Consider the following 22,268-nt stretch of genomic DNA (forward strand, 5'->3'; position numbering starts at 1 on the left):
TTAAGCTACCACTTATGTGGCAGCTGTACAAAGGGACTATTCAAAGCCTGACAGAAGACTGTATCATCCCATGGCAAGGGGGTAAGAATAATTACAAGTAAAGCATGTACCTTTGTACTATCTATACTTTTAGAAGCTGAGGGGAAGTTTTTACAATTTGTATTTAATTAAATTATTTCCTTGTATATTGGAGGAAACACTGATGGAGCAGTAGCCACTTATTTTTTCACCTTTTTATATAAATATAAATAAAAATAAAAGCACAAACTGAGTAACTCAAGCTGCCTTATCCTAAGGGATTGGAATGGGAGAAGGAAAACAAAACTACAAAGGTACTGAAGAATGTACATATGTACTTCTGTGTAAATAAATGTGTGTTTTTGTCATATTTGTGGATTAGGGGAAAGAGTTAAGAGGTATGGTGGGAGAAAAGGGAATGGATGGAAAGGATCCAACATATTTAAAATGGTTGCTGCTTTATACTGGCATTCATCTAAATATCCTTTCTTTTCAGCAAAGTTTATACAAATACAGGTCTAACAAGACCGCCAGATACATATGCAAATCACTTCCAATATAGGGAATTATCATATCCCTAGGAATTAATACTGAGCCTTTCAGCTTTAGGCTGCCAGTTTGAAATCTCCCCAGCTTAGTGATGGCCAAAGATTACTGCTATCTGATAGATCCTCAGTAGATGTGATGTAAATTGGTTGTCCCAATCCAGTTCCCACTCAATAGGCCTTTATCACAAAATTTTCCACAACAGGCACCCTAAAGAAATTGAACTTGGGGAGAATGAATGGAGTGTAGAGAATGCCCTACCACTTAAGCCCCAAGAAGCAGTCCTTCCAGCTCCAGGTGGAAATGCATTGTGGAGAGGGGAGTAGGAAGGGAAAACATTAGGGGTCGATACTACCCATGCTGTAACTTGGTCGATGGATAAACAGATGCTTTCAGGCTCTTAATCTAGAACATTTTGGAAGCAGGAAATCCACCAAACACTTAGGCTTGGTCTACACTTACCCCCCAATTCGAACTAAGGTACGCAACTTCAGCTACGTGAATAACGTAGCTGAAGTTCGAAGTACCTTAGTTCGAACTTACCTCGGTTCACACGCGGCAGGCAGGCTCCCCCGTCGACGCCGCGGTTCCCCCGTCGACGCCGCGGTACTCCTCTCGTCTAGCTGGAGTACCGCAGTCGACGGCGATCACTTCCTGGTTCGACTTATCGCGTCCAGACAAGACGCGATAAGTCGAACCCAGAACTTCGATTCCCAGCCGCCGAACTAGCGGCTGGGTGTAGACATACCCTAAGACTCTATTAAACAGAACTAGACACCTTTGACAATTTGTTTATTTAAACACAGTGAAAAGGAAATATTTGAAGTTGCATCATCTTAAGTGATACTGAAGGCTAAGTAGTGCAGACTGAAAGTGTCTAGTTCAGAGAGTGTTGTAACAAAATAAAAGTTGAACTTCTTAGGGCAAGACAGTGTTACTCGTCTATGCAGTGCCCAGTACAATGTGGTCCCAATGCTGACTGGAGTAGACACTCAAATCACTATGGGCATGGCTACACTTGCAAATGTAGAGCGCTTTGAGTTAAACCAGCCTTTATAGAGCGCAGTAGGAAAAGCGCTGCAATCTGTCCCACTCTGACAGCTGCAAGCGCACTGGCGTGGCCACATTAGCAGCTCTTGTAATGGCCACAGAGAGCAGTTCATTGTGGTAGCTATCCCAGCATGCAAGTGGCTGCAACATGCTTTTCAAATGAGGGGAGTGGGGTGGAGTGTGACAGGGAGTGTGTTGTGTGTATGTGGGGGGAGAGAGAGTGGGTTTTTGGGGGGCTGAGAGCATGTCAGCATGCTGTCTTGTAAGTTCAGACAGCAGCAAACCCCCTCTGAGTCCCGTCCCCCCCCCCCCCCGCCTCGCTCTCTCGCTCTCTCTCTCTCTCTCTCTCTCACATACAGCATTCCACAGTAATGGTTGCTTTGTCTCAGAGCAGATAAGCATGCCGGCTGTCAGAAATGGAGCTTTCAAAGGGCGTATGGGCATGCCTGCAGTGATTCCAAAACAATGACAAGAGTGGCCACTTGACTTAAGGGGATTATGGGAAGTTTCCGGAGGCTGATCAGAGTGCAGTAATGCAACACCTCGTTCACACTGACGCCTGGGTGTTTCAGCCAATGTGCACCAAGTGTTAATCTTCTCGCTGAGGTGGAGTACCAGGAGCGCTCTAGCCCTGGAGTTAGAGCGCTCTACGTGCCTTGCCAGTGTGGACGGGTAGTGAGCTAGGGCGCCCGGGGCTGCTTTAATGCGCTCTAACTCGCAAGTGTAGCCAAGCCCTTAGGTTCTGCAAACAAATACAGTAGGGTAGAAATAGTGGTTACTTACTTATTAAATATTTTAAGCCATTCCAAGTATGACAATCATGTTTTCCTAGTCTTTATATAAAATGGCAACAAGCCACTCTCTCCAGCAGGGATTTTCGGACTTGGGTATTTGAAAAGAACTTGGCTGTACCATACATCCCAACTGTGCCTATAGCTGCATCTTACCACACAGGTATTGGCAGGGGAGATACTATGATCATGAAAGTGGTTTTCCCAGGCTCATCCATTCCACTGCGGGTGTGATGACCCCCGCAATTTCCCCAAATGCAGGAAACTCGACTGCATAATTTGTGGTAGTGGGGGACTGCGTTCGCGCTTTCCCCTGGCACTTGGTCAAAGATAGAGAAATAAACACATAGGTATTGTATCCTACTGCTTAATTTGTTACGCACTGCCTACTTATAGGTGAGTAGAAAAATTACAGTATCCGTTAACTTCAATGTAGATCAAATGGAGAGAAATGTTTTACTGACAATGTCCTTCAATTAATATTGACATTAATTGGAAGTAGCTCTACATTGCTCCACAAAAACCACAGAGTCCTAGCTCCCACAGAATTATGCACCACTAACAAACTAACACTTTCCCCCTCACCCCCATACATGGGCTTGGGAGCCAATAGTTATAGTTTTAAAATAAAAAAAAATCCAAGTAATTTATTAAGCAGAAAGTATCACAAGCAGAAAATTCAGATTTAATATATTCTTGTGCGAATAATGTGGACTATGCAAAAATGCCTTCAAAAATAAGGCAAAGCATGTAGGTTAAGACACAAGGTGTTAATATCTTACGTAATTTTCAAGTGATGATATGAGCGCATCTTGTTCAAAGCAAAGCCTATTTGAAGAGGAAAATTGATTGGTTTCATTAGCTACCTGCTAGTAATGGTACCTAATTTTTCAGAGCAAAGTTTAATAGTTCTGTTATTAACCAAAATGCATTGCATGATTCTGTAAACAGAGAACAAGTTACATTAAAGTGCAGCTGTAAAAACATTTACACACACTTACATACTCTTATGCACATTCCTTTACCACAAATGTATGTTTTCCACTATGAACTATAAGTAATATGAATCTTACTTAAATATGCACGCACAGAATATCAAACTAGGGTGTTTTATAAATTACCATGGAGGGAAAGCTATAAGGGAGTGCTTTATCTGTATATGCAAAAAACAAATCATGCAAATAGCGATATGTAGTAAGCCACCCTTTGTACAACATTAATATTCTAACCACTTAATAGGATTCTACAGCAAATATCACGTATATTTCTGACTAGTGCAATTAATCATGCAGACAACATGAAAGTGTGCTTTCTCCTAGCATTTGGAAAAATTTAGGCAACAACAGTAGTACCAAAAAAAAAAAAAAATGCAACTGCCACTATACCAAGTTAATGTAACCACAGGAATTTTTTGTCCAAATTCATGTTCCTATTTCAGATAATAAAAATGCCTACGTTGTTTATTTGTATTAATTCAGGTATCAAGCATACTGATTTTTAAAAGGTACAGAACATTTGTTGTCTTTAAGCATCAAAAGCACTAAACTTAGAATCAGAATTTACTATGACCACAAAAATATTAATAATACAGATAATACATACCCTGTGGAGTTCAAAATTATTCTTTTTTGTTATTCTCCTTCATGGATGAAGGCAGAAAGTTGGAAGTGTTCAATTAAGAGCAAATTAGGCAACATTTGTAGCTCTCAAACATTTCTTCTACCGAATGAAGAGTTCAGACTTCAACCTGGGAGGTTACTGCTTAGTCAAAAAAAACCTGCTACGCCAAGCACTCTAATCACTTGTTTTTTCAAGGGATTTCCAAAAAGCAATGTCCAAATCTTCAAAGAATGCACAAGCTGCTCCTCCCACCCCGCATTTTTTTCAGCAGCAACAGTTTATCCACACCTTTCTTGATTAGGGAAATGAAATAAGCACCATCCTACTTTTCTTCTTCATAAAAAAGCTCCAAGTGGTTTGAGTAAACGGACACTGCTACAGCTCATACAGAAGGTTTTATTTGATTTTAGCTTTGCTGACACACTAATGAAGGCCCAAGCAGACAAGGCAAGAGAAAATGTTATTTGAGCACAAATTTAATGTTTATTCACTAGACTGCTTGCCTTTGAGAGGGTTGCCCAAACATAGCTCTTGCAATGCAGAGTCAATCTTTTCTAGTTGTCTCTTAGCAAACATATGGGAGCCTGGGAATTTCTCATGCATTCAGATAAATCAAGAACCAGACCTTTCAGACCACTAACATTTAGTACCTTTAGAAGGAGATGTCAGATTTCTCTGGGACTCTCTGACTTTACATTGTTTAGATTACACCAAAGCCACCACTTTTCAAAATCAAAACAAAATTATTTCATATATAATAAAATGGGGACTTCATCATTTCAAAGGCAGTTCTCTAAAACAAATCTGAGACAAACATGTTTTTACATTTATTACTGTAGGTCTCAAACCTTATAACAGACAAACCTAAACTATTCAATATATGCATCATATCTGGCTCTTAAAATGTACTGCAGCTTCTCTATTTGTCTGCATGATTTTTCAAATGCCACATCTATCCTTTTTGTATCACGCTTCTTACACATATTCAAAAGTCATGCCTTAAAAAACTTGGTCCAATGTTTTCAGCAAAGCAGCCGCGCTCAGCAATTACCTGAAGCCAAACCACTTCAGGTCATATCCTTGTTTGATCTCCTGAACTATGCATGACTAGTCACTACTTTGATAGGAGTCTCAAAACTCCTAGGAAAAAACACTGGTGCTGCAGGAAGTTGTATTGCAATATAGCCAAACACTTAAAACTCCCGCCAAATTATTTTAAAAATCATACACACTTTTTTGCTTGGGAACAGTTCAACATACTCCACATATTATCCTGAAAGTTAGGTCTTTCCAGCATGGCCAGTTGTCCACATTTTAAGGCTTGCCAAACCTGCAGTATATCTGAGATTTGGGCTTGGTATGTTCAATGGGACATCTGGCTAAGAAAAAAAGTTCAGAATCAGGCTGAATTCTGACTATTTGGGCTATAATTTTTCAGTTAAAAACAGATCTCTGCTTGTACAATTACTAGGTAGACAAACAAGGCTACCTGTTTTGAGCTATACTTATTTGTATGAGCTATATCTATTTTTAGGTGACAGTTAATTTAATATTACATTTCCATTTACCACTGGAGAAATTTATTTTAAAATAGATAAGATGTAACAACTCAATTCTCTTAATACTTCCCAAACAGGAATTAAACCATCTGAAAGGGATCTAAACCTCAAACAGTTTAACTATAGAAAAAGAACTGTACTTAAGATAAAACTTTCTTTAAATACCCTTCTCTTCCTGCGCTCCCTCCCTCCCCTCCGCCCCCTACTCCACCCCCTGGCAGGCCCTGGGAACCCTGAAAGCACCAAAACTGTTGTAGTTCCCCTGTGTAAGAAGAGAGGATTTAGGAAGGCTGAACAGGGGTTTTATAGCACCCTGCACATCAGAGAGTACAGCCCTGTGGGGGATCATTTTACTCCAGCACAGAAGGGAGCTTGGGCATGGACCAGTAGATCCACCGAATTCAGATTCAGTGACAAAATACCATTCTCACCCTGGACAAAACACAAGGTGAGAACTACACAGCAGCTTCAGAGACTATTGTAGCCCTAAGGGCTTGGCTACACTTGCAAGTTAGAGTGCATTAAAGCAGCCCTGGGGGCCCTAACTCACGACCCATCCACACTGGCAAGGCACTTAGAGCACTCTGACTCCGTGGGTAGAGCGCTCCTGAAATGCCTGGGTGTCAGTGTGAACCAGGTGTTGTATTACTGCGCTCTGATCGGCCTCCGAAAACGTCCCATAATCCCCTTAAGTCAAGTGGCCACTCTTGTCATTGTTTTGGAATCGCTGCAGGAATGCGGATATCAAAGCAAACCATTACTGTGGAATGCTGTGTGTGAGAGAGAGAGGCGCGGGGGAGGGGGGGATCTGCTGCTGTCTAAATTTACAAGACAGCATGCTGACATGCTCTCAGCCCCCCAAAAACCCACTCTCTCTTTCCCCACATACACACTCCCTGTCACACTCCACCCCCCCCCCCCCATTTGAAAAACACATTGCAGCCACTTGCATGCTGGGATAGCTACCACAATGTACTGCTCTCTGTGGCCGCTGCAAGTGCCGCATATGTGGCCACACTAGTGCGCTTGCAGCTGTCAGTGTGGACAGACTGCAGCGCTTTCTCTACTGCGCTCTACGAAGGCTGGTTTAACTCAAAACCCCCTACATTTGCAAGTGTTGCCATGTCCTAAAACAAGTATCAGATGGGTAGCCATGTTAGTCTGGATCTGTAAAAAGCAACAAAGAGTCCTGTGGCACCTTATAGACTAACAGACGTATTGGAGCATAAGCTTTCATGGGTGAATACCCGCTTCGTTAGACGCATGGGTATTCACCCACGAAAGCTTATGCTCCAATACGTCTGTTAGTCTATAAGGTGCCACAGGATTCTTTCTTGCTTCGTCCTAAGACAGCAGCAGCTGCAGAGCAGTTCCACAGCCTGAAGAAAAAACTGTTGTTCTCTTCCCAACTCCCCCCTCAGCCCACTTAGTTGGTCTATGTACTGCATTCAGGATTTGGGCATTAGTAATCTTAGGCCTGGTCTACACCTAAAATGTAGGTCGAACAGGTTGTGTTGCTCAGGGATGTGAAATGTCTCCCCATGAGAGACACAGTTAAGCCAATCTAACCCCAGTATAGACACAGTGCTAGGGGTTGACAAAATAATTCTTCTGTCAACCGAGCTACTTTCTCTCAGAAATGTGGATTTACTACAGTGACAGAAGAACCCCTTCTGTCACTGTGGTAAGTGTCCACACTATAGCACTACAGTAGTGCAGTTGCAGCTGTGCTGCTGTAATATTTCTAGTGTAGATATAGCCGTAGTTAAACTGACTTAAGCCCTCCTGTAGACAGTGCTAGGTCAACAGAAGAATTTACTCCTGGGGGGATTCTGTGCCACTGCGCATGCGCAGAATTTATGTTCCCCGCAAATTTCTTTGCTTCCCCCCAGAAAAATGACTTTCTGACAGGGAAGCCACAAGAACAGTCATGCAACCCTCCCCAGCAGTATGTTTCGGGTGCCCAAAGCAGCCGGCAGAGAGGTAAATCACTGTGGGGCAGAAGGCGGGACTGGTGAAGACCCAGCTGGTGGCTCCTATCCTGCGCTGGGCTCAGCTGGTAGTCACAGCTGGGCTGGGAAGGACGGGACTTCCTCTTCTCCTGCACAGCATCCGGGGCCTGGTCAGACCCACCCCCAGATTTCTCCCCTGGCTGCAGGAAGCTCTGCAAACTCCCCCCACCCCACCCCTGCTTCCTGCACCCATTGCTCCTCAGCTGCAGGGGGAGGGATCCCAGTACAGGGAGCTACTCCTCCATCTATCCAACCCCATGCATCCAGACCCTCTTGCTGAGCCTCACTCCCCCACACTCAGAACTCCCCTGATGAGTCCCACTCCCCCTGCACCTGGACCAGCCCAACGAGCCACCCACACCTGGATTCCCACCCTACCAAGCCCCAACCAGCTGCACCTGGATCCCCACCCCATTGAGCACCACTCCCCCAGCATCTGGACCCCCCACTAAGTCCCCCACACCCAGATCCCCCTGCTGAGCTCTATCCCCCCCACATCTAGACACGCCCTGCGCTGAGCCCCAACCACCTTCACCTGGACTCCCCTGCAGAGTCCCATTACTGTTGCACTCAGAACCCCCCAACAAGTCCCTGTGCATCCAGATTCCCCCCACACCCAGATCCTCCACTGAGCTGCCCACACCCAGATTGCCCCACACAGAACCATCTCAACCCACACCTGGTTCCCCCCACATTAAGCCCCTCCACACTTGGAATCTGCCTTGCTGACCCTGCCTGCCCACACAGAGGGGCAGGGCCCTGGGATGTTTCTGGGCCTGGCCAGGTCCTTACGCTGTGTCAGGGTTTGGTGCAGCCTCACCGCTGAGTCCATGTCCCGGAGTGGAGCTGCACAGTGATCTCCCACCTCTGTGCAGCTAGTGGCCTGTGCTCCCCTCCCCAATGCCATGCTGGAGCCTCCACATTTATTTGATGAATAAAATTTGCAGAATTTTTGCAGAATTTTAAAATATTGTATGCAGAATTTTTAATTTTTTGGCACAGAATTTTAAATGTTTTGGTGCAGAATGTCCTCAGGAGTAAGAATTCTTCAGTTGACCTAACTACTGCTTCGGAGAGGGTGTATTTATTACAGCAAGGGGAAAAGTATCTACACTACAGTACTGCAGCTGTGTCACTCTAGCATTTGTAATGTAGACATACCCTTAATAAAGCTAAGAAGTAGCAAGCTGTTGAATAAAAAGCAGTGTTCTAATATTAAAACGTGAAGACTTTTTTACATTAAATCTTATTTAATAGTACAGCCATGTGTAGTCTACAGTATTCAACATGCTTCAGTCAGATATTACTACACTGTACCTGTCACCACAGTAATATTGACCCTTCCCAGCAGCAATACAATTCTCAAATATTTATGTGGTACAAAAGTCTCTTGACTGGTAAAAGGAGCCACAACTTTGGATTTTATACCATTTACTAAGAAGCCCATTCATAGATTTACAGTATCTGGAATTTTTGCATGCTGGAAAATTACATACTCCTTAGTTCTGTTAACTAATGTACACACAGTAAATTTCTATTCAAATTACAAGAGCTGGGTCTGTGTGTATTTCACCCCCCCCCCAAAAAAACCTACAATATTTAAAAAAAAACATTTTTTACTACACAGTGTTCTTCAGATTCTAAGTTCAAAACATTCCAGTCATAAGGAAAGTTTCATGATCAATTTTCTTGGGTAGACATTTTGCTCAGTCCTGAGTCCTTTACCCGTTTGTATTTTTCTTACAGTAAACAAAAGGGTTATTGCAGTGGGTATCAAACTTTTTTTATTGGCAACCCCTTTCAGATTGCAAGCCTCTGAGTGTGACCCCCCCTAATAAATTAAACACACTGTTTAATATATTTAACACCATTATAAATGCTGGCGGCAAGCAGGGTTTAGGGTGGAGGTTGACAGCTCGCGACCCCCACCCCAATAATGACCTTGCGACCCCCTGGGGGGTCCTGACCCCCAGTTTGAGATTATTGTGTGGGTTATTGTGTGTTTCTGGTCACAACACTTCTTTATAAAAAACCCCAAAAGTTTCCAATTATAAAAAGCATACTGTGATGATGAGCTTTATTTAGTTTATGGTTATTTAGAAAGACTGACAGATTTCTTCAAAGTTTTAAACTGGTATGGGGCTGGATGACTCAGAACAGCAGTGATTAAATTCAGAGTTTTTCAACTCCACCCCACTAATTTGAAGCTGACCTAAGTTGGCCAAAATTGGTAGATTACCACAAGTTAGTTTGTCTAGTTCCTAGTGTTTGCCTGTACTCCTCACAGGATCCACCACAAGTTGCATTCTGCTGAACTGAGCAACCCTCCTATCACTAGAATTGGTCTCTGCAGGTCAGAATTAAGACATTGGTGGGACACCTGCACTGCTTCTGTTGAGGCCACACCCACTGTGAATAACTAAAGGACTTCCATTTCCAGAACTGAATCTAAATTTCTATTTTTCATTTTTACCCAAATTACTATACTCCTCTTTCAGCATAGAAATTTGTAACTGTTCAACCAGAGAGCCTAATTATCTTTATCATGTATACAGTAGCCTTCATAACATTGGTAAGTTTTTCGGTTTCTGTGAACAATGGTCAGAAAGTAAACATCCATACTTTCAGAAGAATAGACAGATCATAAATGAAATGGTTGGGCTCCTCATTAGAGAGCCTGTTTTAAGAATATAGAGCGTTGTAAGTTAGCTTGCAAGCCATCAGAATAAGAGGAACAAATGACAGCCAAAAAAAGTTGTACTGCTGACTATTTACACTGACATGTTTTTTTAAACATGTCATCTTATTAGAATTCTGATGGAAGAATATTTCAAGAAAAACTGACTTACCCTGTATATTGTTGAGGTTTGTACAGGGCTTAGAGAAAGTCCCTATATCTTCTCAAAATACAAGAACAGCTAACTCCAGTTAAATTTACTACACGTGCCCCCATATATTTCAACAAGGAAAAAATTTTCCCCCAGGAAATTTCTCAATTTCTGGATTAAACCCAGTATTATTAGCTGCAGAATGAAAAGTGACAGGTTCATTGAATTACTTCTTACAGGCGGTCACTAGAGCTTCCTCTAAACCTAAAACTGCCACTGTACATTTAACTAATGACAAATGATTTTTAAACTGTTAAAATTATAGGTAAACATCATAAAAATTGTTTTATCACAGTGATTTTAATTACTGCACTTTCATTAAAGTACAAGTTATGTTTTTGTTTTCTTCACTTCAAAGTTATAAATTGAGAAACAGCCTGACTTATTGCATCTCCAAATATTACACTGTAAATCAAGTTCTAGATCCACAGTTGTGAATACCTGGTGTTAGCATTTCCAATTATTTGAGATGTGTAAATTTCCCTTCTAAAAATACAAGAAAAAACCTGAATTTAGAAAATGAGATTAAAAATCATTTTCCCAAGAATTACACAAGTTGGTTCCTGGTCACTACATTTAAAAGAATCCCCAAACAGAAGGCATTTTCCAAGAGGGGAAGTCCCCCTACCATAAATTAATAAAACATTAATTCATAGGAGAAATGCCACAATACTGCAATCTTAAATTCAAAAAGGTAACCAATCTGCAGATTTCACACATGGGTTATTCTAGGTTTTGTCATTGAAAAGTTTCAGTCATAAAACTATTGTTAATTACTTTTTTCATACATGCACAATCTTTATCACATAGAAGTTACTTAAAATACCTAGCTTTAGTTAAGAGTTTGTTCTTTTCTCCAAGGGAAACTGTAATCAGTCTAACAAACTTCACATTTTCCTTTACAGGTATGCTCCAAAGTCATCCTTATTACTGCAGTGTCATTGGGCCCAAACTCACTTAATGCAACTAATGTTCTGTGCTAAAAATGAATGGAAGACATAACATGTAAACTGAGGATGGAAATGGAGTCTGTGCTGCTCCTTTTCAGCATAGTACTTAAATTCTATGATAAGCGTAAAAGAAATACAGATAAGAGAAATCCACCTAGTAATATACTTAGCAAAGATGTCTGGTGGACTCGCTGAATATGGGTAAATCCAGCTGTTTAGTTAAGATGTGCAAAGCAAAATGAACCCCAATAAACCTCAGTTACTTTAATGGACCACATTTTCAGCATTCCAGTTATCTCACTCAAAATCACTTTAATATGAGACTGCCCAGTGATGAAAGCACATTTTAATGCAAGTTTTAGCATAACCCCAAATAGAGGATGATGAAATGAAAAGATATACAAGACCCAGAGAGCATCAATGAAGTGTTCTGCATTTTTCTAGATAAATTAATTGTAGCCTTTTACTGTGCATGACAGTCACAGCTTACAAAAGAGAAACTTTGTCACTTTGAGTTTAAATACATGCATATCATTAAAAGCAGAGTCATTTTCCTCTATCAATCCAAAAAGGGGGAAAAATCCAACTAAAGGAGAGGATTTACAGGCACTCAGAATTATTGGTCACAGTGGAAATGGAACTTAAAAAAGGGGGCACTGTCAAGTTATATAAAACATCATTTGAACAATATTTTTCACCCATTTCATTGCCAAGCCTACAATTTCTTTAGATATTCTCCCTCTGTCTTCCTTCATCTGTAAGCAAGTACTTAAATATTTTTTTAAAATATTTTTAGTTTATTAGTTATGACAGATGCAAATAGTCCTGCTTGGAAACATGCATTTTTCTTTTGTCAACATAAACAGGTACAGTATGGGTAACAGTAGTGTAGGGATATTAAAGAAGGTACTAACAGTGATTCCCCCAAGTGACAGTGACCCCCCCATAATTTGTCCCCCACACTTTAAAATCCAACAGTTTCACCAAGTACAAACATCTCTTGGGTCTTCTGTTAAAACTTGTAAGCTACTGTCTGTAGAAACCATTGATAGTATTTGTCCTGTGAAAGATACTTTATCACTATGTAAAACTTACAAACAAGTTAATTGACTTTGTTCTTGAAGTAATTGATACAATGTAAACAAACGCTATAAGCCCTTAAGTGACTTTCACTTCATTGTAACAGCAGCGGCTCCTAGGAACAGACCCCCACCCTCTGTGATTAAAGGGCCGGGAGTCTCAAATGAATTAGCACACACCCCAAAAGTGGTGGAGACAGTAAATTAAAATATGGTTAAGATATGGAATGTATGTTGATGAATGTTTGATGTACATGAATGGTTAGGGAGGTGCCAGCCTAGAAAGGGAGTATCCATCGGCCGAAGAATGTGTCAAGTAGGACCACCAGACAAGCCCCTCCCACCCCCCCCACCCCCAGGGTAAACTTGGATCCACCCCATCACCTGGAAGGATGAGAAACACAAACTTTGGACAGTGTGGAGCCACCAGGAATGTGCCACTTTGGACAGGAATGTGCCATCTGCTGATTGAGTCAGCAACAGCAGGATGAAACTGCTCCCATAGACTAACATAGGAATTAATTCCTATAAGAATGGACTCTAAAGATTGAGGACTTTGAGTCTCTGGTTCTGCTGCCAGCCTCCAGGAGCATCAGGTGCACCTGACACGGACTCGGCTCCATCCTCATGACCAAGATACCTGGCCAGTAACTTGGCATGAGCAACTTCTAGGCTGGTAACCTATACAGAACTTGAATGAATGATTGTGTGAATATATATATTATATATATGTGTGTGTGTGTGCGTGCATGTGTGTGTAAGGAATAAGTAGTGATAGGAATAGGTAGTCAAACAACGTTGTTTACTTTTATCTTTTGCTTTATCATTATATTTACAATAAATGTGGCATCTTTGCCTTATCCCTCTTAACAAGATCCTGCTGGTTTTTATTCTATTGGTATAACAGTAGTACCAACTTTCCTCCCCACTTCAGTGACTTGCCAACATGACTTGCCTGACCTGAACAGTGACAGAAAATAAACATAGTTCAGACTTGGCCTCTTCACTTCATACTAACAAGGAGCGCAGCCATGATGATGCCTTTGATGTAGATACCTGGCAATGACAGGCCCCCTGATGTTAATCCTTTTGGATAGTGGATGATTTTTGTGTTTAGGCTTAATCACCAAATTAAGACTGCGGCTACAAGGGGATTCTGCCATCAGTAGCAGAAAAAGGCCTGACCTCAAAACCTCACAGTTTCTTTCTGTGGTAGGTCTAGACCAGTGGCTCTCAAACTTTCCAGACTCCTGTACCCCTTTCAGTACCCTGTGGTGCCCCTCCTCCGCCTCTCCCCCCCAGCCCAGGTGCTGCTGCGGAGAGAGAGACCTGGGGAGAGTCCTCTCTCCCCACCGTAGCCCCGGAACACCCTCCTGCACCCCCAAACCCCGCATCCCCAGCCCCATCCCAGAGCCTGCACCCCCAGCCAAAACCATCTCCCCCACCCTAACACTATGCTCCACCCCTCAGCCCCTCAGCCCTGGCCCCACCCTACCCACAGCTGGAGCCCTCACATCCCTGCACCCCAACCCTGAGCTCCCTCCCACACTCCAAACCCCTCAACCCCAACCCCACCATATTTTTGTTATGTGCACCAATATGTGATGTACACATCACCTCCATAACATCACCTCCATATTGGTGCACATAACAAAATTCATTCCACACATGGGTGGGAAAAATTAGACGGAACACTGCTAAGAGACACTTTCCAGCAAATCTATTAGTGAGTTTCCACTCTCACCGAGGTGACGATTTCCATTGCACTGTATTTCTTTGCTCTCGTGCCACAGTCACTATCCAGCTAGAATCTTTTCCATGGTTGCTCCAAACTGTGGTGGGAACAGTCAGTCCACTGCCCCCAAATATCCTGTATTTTTATAGACACCTGTTAAGATAAGTACAGTAGTTGATAAAGGAATATAAAAAGATTAAGTGAATATAAAGACCTCTTCACAAGACAGGCTATAATCCAGCAGTAACACACAACAGGGTGTGTTACTGGTTCATGAGTGCATTCCAGTGTGCATTGTGGGGCCTTTAATTTTTACTTGGAAAAAACTAGAGATGGGGGAAGGAAGAAGGCAGTTGCTAAATACTGTTTTTCAGCCAATGATACAAGTGTCACAAGCCATACTTTCAGCAAAACCAGAAAATAAGTTTTATAGGTGTGGCTCTGTGTACCAAAACCATTTCACACAGCACTGCTTGTCTACCAACAGCCATCTCTCCCCACTCTCCAAAACATGGCACCATCTCCCTCACTCTTTCCTTCTTCTGCTTTTCTTTCCCCTATCCCTGATCACTTATTTCCATTCCGCCTTACTTTCCCTAGTGCCTTTGGATCATACCACTTTCTGAGTCAGACTGGCAGTTCATTTCATGCTGTGGGCAGGTTTTCTAGAAGCAGCAGTTTCTTGCATTGTCTTTCAAAATGAGGGAGGAGAAATCCCTGTATCCGTCCTCATAGGCAGGCTCAGTATACTGTAAATCTAGCAGGATAAACACTATTTATCATTTCATAATGTTTAGAATCAGGAGACAGTTCTAACAAATCACTAAAATATTTCCGTATGCATGCTGATTCCACATACCCATAACCATAACACCGTCCCATTCACCAGTCGCCTTTTAATCATTACAGTGAGCTTCACTGCACTTGTATTCGCTACAACACTGAAATGTCAGCCACCATACAGCTCATTTATGAGATATATGTCAAGTTCTCCATGTTTAGGCTATAATAGTCACAAAGCAATCTAAGATCATGGCTACGCTACCCCTTATGTCGACAAAACGTATGTCGCTCAGGGGTGTGAAAACCACACCCCTGTGCGACATACATTTTGCTGGCATTAGCACTCATGGGCACAGCGCTATGTTGGCGGGAGAGACACTCTCCCACCGACACAGCTACCTCTGCTCATTTAGATGGTTTTATTACGTCAACCGGAGAGCTCTCTCCTGTCAGCACAGAGGGGCTACACAAGCAATCTTACATTGGTACAGCTTTGCCGCTGTAAGCTTGCTAGCGTAGACATGGCCTAAACTGGTAAGAAGAAGGAGAAACAGAAAATAGGAATTTTGCTGTGCTTTAAATTAGTGGTTCTCAAACGTATTTGATCGCACCCCCCTTCTTTGTGTCTGTAGTAGTTTACACCCTCCCTCCTGCCACACAAGTACATATACCAATAAAAAAAAATATCAACATGCAACTCTCACTAAATATTAAAAACAGTAAGGCATTGAATTCAAACAGAGCCATTTAAATATACAGTAAGTGAGATATGCTTACTGGCATCTCACTGTTGTTACTAGTGTGATGGGTGCGCCTGTTTTCTGGAGCGGAGCAATTCCACAAATTCCACTAATGAGCCAATGATCCATTGTAATAAGAGTAAAAGAAGAACTGTGATTGTGGTCAATGCTTACAATTAAATGTGCACACCGCGTCATAGCAAACGGATTAATGTACAGATGGCAACACCTTTTTGTAATACTGTGCAAGCTTAACAGAAACCCATAATGCACAGCGCCAGCTAGAGTCAAATGCATAGTGCCATTTGAGGACCTGATATGTCTGGAGGAATCAGCTTTGCTCCAAAACGTCTGTTAATCTAGAAGGTGCCACAGGACTCTGTCGCTTTTTACAGCTTTGCTTGTTATTCATTGTGGTGGGTAAAATGTGTGCATTTTCCCCCTCTAAAGCATCTCACGCCCTTCACCGAATACATTCTGCACCCCCCAGTTTGAGAACCTCTGCTTTAAATGAAGAACAGGAGTACTTGTGGCACCTTAGAGCTTTCGTGGGCTACATCCCACTTCTTCGGATGCATAAATTTGTTAGTCTCTAAGGTGCCACAAGTACTCCTGTTCTTTTTGCGGATACAGACTAACACGGCTGCTACTCTGAAACCTGCTTTAAATGACTATATCAGTGACAAACTAACTTTTAAAGGAGCCATTAAATGGGTGTCCATTGTTTTACAAATGTGACCATCATGAAAATATGTTAGTCAGATCTTTCAAAATGTGGGGTGGTAGATTACAGCTAAGGGGGTGTGGTCAGAGGGTTTTTCCTCCAATATTGAAGCTAGTTCTCTTGGGGTATTTGTGTGGCTTGTTCCATGATGTGATCTACTTCCCCGGTGGAGTGTCCTTGTTTGGCAAAGGTGATTTTAAGTGTGGTGAGGTGTGTATCTCAGCCTTTCTCCTTGGACCATATTCTATGGTATCTGAGTGCCTGGCTGTAGATAACAGATTTCTTGGTGTGTTTGGAGTAATTACTGGATCTGTGAGGGTAAGTGTGGTGATCTGTGGGCTTCCCGTATCTAGTTGTCTGTATGGTCACATTGTTGAAACAGACTGTGGTGTCCAGGAAGTTGATGCTGGTGTGGGAGAGTTCTAGAGAGAGTTGGATGGATGGGTAGTGGTTGTTGAAGTTGTGGTGGAAATTATGAGGGAGTTTAGGTTGTCTTTCCAGAGGAGGAAAATAATATCCATGCATCTCAGGTATACCATTGGTTTTGTAGTGTATTTGTCCAGAAATTCTTCCTTGAGGTGGACCATGACGAGCTTGGCATATTGGGGAGCAATCTCAGTACCCATGTCTGTTCCCACAGTTTGGACAAAACTATTGTTGAATGTAAAACTGTTATGGTTGAGGATGAAATGGATGAGTTTGGTGATACGTTTCTGGTGAATTTATGAGCATTGTCCATTGTCTTGTAGATATTTGAGGCAGGCATTGATGCCATCATTTTGAGGAATGTTAGTGTATGGGGAAGTAACATCCATGGTGGCAAGGATGGTGTTCTGAGGGAGGTGATTAATGTTGGAGTCGTTCTGAAGGAGGTCAGTTGTGCCCTGGAGGAAGCTGGTTCTTTGTACAGTGAGTGATTTGAGGATGGTTTCTGAGTCCTGATATTCCTTCAGTAAGAGTTCCGTGGAGAGACATGAATGGTCTCTCTGGGTTCCCTTGTTTATATGTCTTGGGAAGCATATAGAACATCTCTGGGGTGGGTTCATGGAAGATGAGGTTGTAGACTCTCTCTTGGAGCTGTTTGGGAAAGGATCTGAGGATATTCTTAAATTCCTGGGTGAACTGTGGTGTGGGATCTTTGAGTTCTTTATAGTAGGTGGTGTCAGAGTTGTAATCATCACAGTTGAGAACTACGATGGGACTCCCCTTTATCTGCTGGTTTGACCACTATCTGGTGGTTGGATTTCAGAGACTGTATAGCTGTTCTTGCGGCAGTGGAGAGATTGTGGTGGATGTGATTAAGCATTTCAGAGTCAATTTTTCCTCCTGAAGCAATTAATGTAATGATCAAGTGTGTGATTTTGCCTAGTGTGGGGTGTCTAGTCAGAAGATTCTTTTTTCTTACGATTATTGGTGGGGAGGTGTCATCATTGTTGTGAAAGAATTCTTCTAGTTCTCCACATTTTAGTATGGTATCAGGTTCCGTGGTGGGGCAGAAGTTCGGTCTTTTGGAAAGAACACATAACTCAGCACCAGTGATGGGTAGTTTTGATAAATTGATGATGTTGGGGTGTCTGGGAGTGGGTCTTGGAGCCATGGTTTCTCCCTGAGGTAGTGTTCTGTGGGTTGTGGAGTTTGTTCCACTTTTTGTTTTTGTGCTGGATAACTGTCATCAGGTTTTTTTGAAAGTAGTTTGGGTTTCATGTACGATTTCCAGGTAGGTTTCCTGATTATTTTTTTCTTTCCAGTCAGCTCAAGAGTATGTGATGATTTTTTGTCTGAGGTGGTCCCTTCCAATAATATGCCAGATATTTTCATCCTCTGGACAGACAACTTAAACTCCCTCATAGATTTCCACCACGACTTCAACCCCCACCACCCATCCATCAAACTCTCTCCAGAACACCCCCGTATCAGTATCAACTTCATGGACACCACAATTAGCTTCAACAATGGAACCCTACAAACAACTGCATACAAGAAACCCATGAATCATCACACTTACCTTCACAGATCCAGAAACCACCCCAACAAACCAAGAAATTTGTTATCTTCAGCTAGACACCACAGAACATGCTCCAAGGAGACAGTTCGGGGTAGACACCTCACTATACTTAAAATCGCCTTTACCAAACAATAACATTCCACCAGGGAAGAAGATTGCATCATGGAACGGGGCACACTAATACCCTGAGGGTATGTCTACACTACGGGATTAATCCGAATTTATATAATTCGAATTTGGGAAACAGATTGTATAAAGTCAAATGTATGCGGCCACACTAAGCACATTAATTCGGCGGTGTGCGTCCATGTACCGGGGCTAGCATCGATTTCTGGAGCGTTGCACTGTGGGTAGCTATCCCATAGCTATCCCATAGTTCCCGCAGTCTCCCCCGCCCATTGGAATTCTGGGTTGAGATCCCAGTGCCTGATGGGACAAAAAACATTGTTGCAGGTGGTTCTGGGTACAGCCTCACCCCTCCCTCCCTCCCTGCATGAAAGCAACGGATGGCAGACAACCATTTCGCGCCTTTTTTCCTGGGTGAACACTGCAGACTCCATACCACGGCAAGCATGGAGCCCGCTCAGCTCCAGACAGCAGTCATGAACATTGTAAACACCTCGCGCGTTCTCGTGGAGTTTATGCTGAGCCAGGACCAGAAAAACGAGGCGAGGAGGCGGCGACAGCGCAGCGACAAGCGTGATGAGGACATGGACACGGACATGGACACGGACACAGAATTCTCTCAAACCGCGGGCCCCGGTGCTTTGGAGATCATGTTGTTAATGGGGCAGGTTCTATCCATGGAACGCCGATTCTGGGCAAGGGAAACAAGCACAGACTGGTGGGACCGCATAGTGTTGCAGGTGTGGGATGATTCCCAGTGGCTGCGGAACTTTCGCATGCGTAAGGGCACTTTCATGGAACTTTGTGACTTGCTGTCCCCTGCCCTGAAACGCCAGAATACCAAGATGAGAGCAGCCCTCACAGTTGAGAAGCGAGTGGCGATAGCCCTGTGGAAGCTTGCAACGCCAGACAGCTACCAGTCAGTCGGGAATCAATTTGGAGTGGGCAAATCTACTGTGGGGGCAGCTGTGATGCAAGTAGCCAAAGCAATCACTGAGCTGCTGCTACGAAAGGTAGTGACTCTGGGAAATGTGCAGGTCATAGTGGATGGCTTTGCTGCAATGGGATTCCCTAACTGTGGTGGGGCGATAGATGGAACCCATATCCCTATCTTGGCACCGGAGCACCAGGGTACCCAGTACATAAACCACAAGGGGTACTTTTCAATGGTGCTGCAAGCACTTGTGGATCACAAGGGACGTTTCACCAACATCAACGTGGGCTGGCCGGGAAGGGTTCATGACGCTCGTGTCTTCAGGAACACTACTCTGTTTAAAGGGCTGCAGCAAGGGACTTACTTCCCGGACCAGAAAATAACCGTTGGGGATGTTGAAATGCCAATAGTTATTCTTGGGGACCCAGCCTACCCCTTAATGCCATGGCTCATGAAGCCATACACAGGCAGCCTGGACAGGAGTCAGGAGCTGTTCAACTACAGGCTGAGCAAGTGCAGAATGGTGGTAGAATGTGCATTTGGCCGTTTAAAAGGTCGCTGGCGATCGTTACTGACTCGCTCAGACCTCAGCCAAACCAATCTCCCCATTGTTATTTCTGCTTGCTGTGTGCTCCACAATCTCTGTGAAAGTAAGGGGGAGACCTTTATGGCGGGGTGGGAGGCTCAGGCAAATCGCCTGGCTGCTGATTACGCGCAGCCAGACACTAGGGCGATTAGAAGAGCACACCAGGAAGCGCTGCGCATCAGAGAAGCTTTGAAAACCAGTTTCATGACTGGCCAGGCTACAGTGTGAAATATCTGTTTTTCTCTCCTTCATGAAAATCCGCCCCCTTTATTGACTCATTCTCTGTAAGGAACCCACCCTCCCCCTTCCCCCAGCTTGCTTTCAAACCAAATAAAGTCACTATCATTTAAAAATCATTTATTCTTTATTCATAGATTATAAAAAGAGGGAGGGAACCCGGGTGGGGTTTGGGAGGAGGGAAGGAAAAGGCCACTAAAAAAAGGTTTAAAAAAATGACAGCCTTTTGTTTGGGCTGACCACTGGGGTGGAATGGGAAGGTGTACGGAGCCTCCCCCCCCCCCCCCCCCCGCGTTCTTACACGTCTGGGTGAGGAGGCTATGGAACATGGTGAGGGGGGAGGAGGGTTATACAGGGGCTGTAGCGGCACTCTGTTATCCTGCTGCCGTTCCTGAAGCTCCACCAGACGCCGGAGCATGTCTGTTTGCTCACGCAGCAGCCCCAGCATTGTATCCTGCCTCCTCTGATCTTCCTGCCGCCACCTCTCATCTCGAGCGTCTCTCCTCTCCTCACGTTGGTCCCTCCTGTCCTCACGTTGGTCCCTCCTGTCCTCACGTTCACTGGCTTCTTTCCTATACTTTGAAACCGTGTCCTTCCACTCATTCAGATGAGCTCTGTCACTGCGGGTGGATTCCATGATTTCTGCGAACATATCGTCTCGCGTCTTCTTTTTCCGATGCCTTATCTGTGATAGCCTTCGGGACGAAGGAGGGAGGCTTGAAGAATTTGCAGCTGCTGGAGGGAGGGAAAAAAGGAGAGAATTTTTTAAAAAGATACATTTTGCAGAACAATGCTTATACTCTTTCATGGTGACCAACACTATTCACATTACATAGCACGTGTGATCTCTGTGCAAGGTCGCATTTTGCCTCTTAATATTGACTGCCTGTGGCTTTGCTGCTAGAGATCACAGACGCAGGTCCGGGCAACAGAATTCGGCTTGCATGCAGCCATGGTAAGCCATTGTCTTTCGGCTTATGCGCCCTCCTTTCCCACATACCAAGCAAAGCCCGTTGAGTGCTGCGGTTTTCCTGTTAACCTTCAGCAGTAGAAAACAAACTAACCCTCCCCATCCAATTCTCTGGATGATCGCTTTATCCCTCCCCCCACCGCGTGGCTGGTATCAGGGAAGATCCCTGCAGGAACCAAACTAACACCCCCCCCATCCCCTCCCCCCACCGCATGGCTGGTATCAGGGAAGATCCCTGCAGGAACCAAACTAACACCCCCCACCCCGCCATGAATTCTCTGGGATGATCGCTTTACCCCTGCCCCCACCGCGTGGCTGGTATCAGGGAAGATCCCTGCTAGCCAAACGCGAAAAGCTCTGGGCCAATTCCCCCCTCTCCCCCCGCGCTTGGCTAACTGCAGGGAAGGATTTCTTTTCAGCCACAGGCAAACAGCCCAGTAGGAACGGCCACCTCTGTCCCCTTAATTAAATTCCCGTATTTCAACCAGGTTACCATGAGCGATATCACTCTCCTGAGGATTACACAGCAAGATAAAGAACGGATGTTGCTTGAATGCCAGCAAACACCGGGACCATACGCTGCCAGGCTTTGTCATGCAATGATACCAGATTACTTGCTGCAAGCATGGCGCGGTCAAGTGTCCTACCATGGAGGACGGAATAAGGCTGCACTGCCCAGAAACCTTGTGGCAAGGCTTTTGGAGTACCTCCAGGAGAGCTTCATGGAGATGTCCCTGGAGGATTTCCGCTCCATCCCCAGACACGTTAACAGACTTTTCCAGTAGCTGTACTGGCTGCGAATGCATCCCAAGTCCTCAGGGCAAAGTAATCATTAAAAACCCTTGCTTTTAAAACAAGTTTTATATTTTAAAAGGTAAACTCACCTGAGGTCCCTTCCATGGGGTCGTGGTCTTG

At 43.8% G+C, this 22,268-nt stretch overlaps 1 non-coding gene across 1 annotated transcript; it reads left to right on the forward strand.

The window, feature by feature from the left end:
* Positions 1-2,564: 2,564 nt before the first annotated feature.
* LOC135876938 (U1 spliceosomal RNA) lies at positions 2,565-2,721 on the forward strand. The gene has a single exon (XR_010561348.1). It is a non-coding gene; the product is annotated as a U1 spliceosomal RNA (small nuclear RNA).
* Positions 2,722-22,268: the final 19,547 nt, after the last annotated feature.

The sequence above is a fragment of the Emys orbicularis genome, chromosome 3, assembly GCF_028017835.1.
Source record: "Emys orbicularis isolate rEmyOrb1 chromosome 3, rEmyOrb1.hap1, whole genome shotgun sequence".
In the NCBI taxonomy this organism is placed as follows: domain Eukaryota; kingdom Metazoa; phylum Chordata; order Testudines; family Emydidae; genus Emys; species Emys orbicularis.